Source organism: Lepidothrix coronata, unplaced genomic scaffold (assembly GCF_001604755.1).
Source record: "Lepidothrix coronata isolate B3197 unplaced genomic scaffold, Lepidothrix_coronata-1.0 Scaffold358, whole genome shotgun sequence".
Taxonomy (NCBI): domain Eukaryota; kingdom Metazoa; phylum Chordata; class Aves; order Passeriformes; family Pipridae; genus Lepidothrix; species Lepidothrix coronata.
The window spans coordinates 69,442-71,389 of record NW_016690538.1 but is presented as its reverse complement, the minus strand read 5'-3'; positions in this window follow the sequence as shown (position 1 = coordinate 71,389).

The window sequence follows — 1,948 nt, the reverse complement described above, 5'->3', positions numbered from 1 at the left end:
AGTTGTGTCCCACGTGCAAGAGATCATCTCTAACCCTGGATGTGTCCCCATGTCCCAAATGCTGTCCCCAAGCCACGGCACAGCCCCAGGCGGGAGATGCCACGGGGTTGGGGCCGGCAGGGAAGCAGGAGAGCAGCCAGCTGGGTGTCTGGGGGCAGTGAGGGGCTGCAGGGTCACACAAAAACCCCAAACCTCTCACTTTCAACACCAAAACCCCTCCAGAGAGTGACACGGGCAGCTCAGCCTCACACCTGATGCCGGAGAATCCTCACCGGCTCGGCCAGGCTCTCACTCCCTTCCTGCCAACCCTTCTCAGGGGGGCTAAACCAGGCCCTGAGCCCCCTATAAATCGCTGTCCCCTGCCCCTGGCACAGCCCCAGCCCCGGCGTCCCGACCGGACAGACAAGATCCATAATCCTGCCGCGCTGTCGGAGTAAATCTCACAGCTCCTCCAGCATCGGCGAGACCCCAATAAATATCTCCATTTCCCCTGTCCTGGAGGGAAGATCTGATCAGCTTTTAAATGTCAAACGTAAAGTAAAGTTTGTCATAAAAGAGCATGTAAAAAAAAAAAGAAAAAAAAAAAGAAGAAGAAAAGAAAATCCTCGGCAGAGGCGGCCGGAGCCAAACGGAGCGTGGCTGTGGTCAAGGGAGCTGGGGGGGTTCAGGTACCCTCATTCCCATCGTTATGGGGTGTGGGGGACTCCTCCCAACTGGAAAAGTCCCTGCAAAGACCCCATTTCTGGGACGAGAGGGGATGGCGACAGTGGGGGGGTTAAAGCTGTTTTTGCAGCACGATGTGGTTGACACCCCAAATCCCCACGGGATAAATTCGGCGCATCCCAACCCTTCACCAGCACCACGAGGGTGAAAAATCCATTAATGACCCCCCCCAAAAGACAGGTTTTTCTCCCCGCCTGGCTCTCCAGCCGCTAATTCCCTCCATTTTCCTGCCTCCCATGACGCCATCCCCTCGGCTGAATCATGTCGCTCCGGGTTCTAATTGAGCCGCGAGACACAACAGGGCAGGGATTTATGGGCCGTATTTCACGCGTGGGTGCCGCTGGCACTGCCCCCTCCTCGGGGGTCTGGTGGCACCCAAGGGGGCCTGGATGGCCGTTCCCGGGGGCTGGCAGTGCCCCGTGGTGCCAACACGGGTGGGGGAAGCCCCGCCGAGGGGGAGGCGGGAGGTGGGATGTGGGGAGCACCCAAGGGGGGGGGGACACAGGCAGGGGGGGGGGGGGGCTTGGGTGCTCTCTCTGGGGGTGCTGAGGGTGACGGTTCTGCTCTGCATCCGCAGTGTCCTGCTGTCTGGCTGCCACCCTGGGGACACCGGCTGTCACCGGGATGTCACCCACCCCGGGGCCGCGGGGGGATGCGGGGGGAGTGTGACTGTCCTTCCTTCCCCTGCCTGTCACCGGCCCTGCGGGTGCAGGGGGACCCTCCCGAGACCCCCAAAATATCCCCCCCCCCATCACCGGCCCCTCGGGGGGCTCCGGTGGGATGTGGGGAGCACCCAAGGGGGGGGGGGCACAGGCAGGGGGGGGGGGGGGGGGGGGGCCCCCAGGGGGGGGGGGGGGACAAGGGGGGGGGGGGGGGGGGGGCTTGGGTGCTCTCTCTGGGGGTGCTGAGGGTGACGGTTCTGCTCTGCATCCGCAGTGTCCTGCTGTCTGGCTGCCACCCTGGGGACCCCGGCTGTCCCCGGGATGTCACCCCCCCCGGGGCCACGGGGGGATGCGGGGGGAGTGTGACTGTCCTTCCTTCCCCTGCCTGTCACCGGCCCTGCGGGTGCAGGGGGACCCTCCCGAGACCCCCAAAATATCCCCCCCCCCATCACCGGCCCCTCGGGGGGCTCCGGTGGGATGTGGGGGCAGAGGGAGGCATCTGGCCCCGTCCCCATCCCGTGCTCATCCCGTCCCCATCCCGTGCTCATCCCGTCCCCATCCCG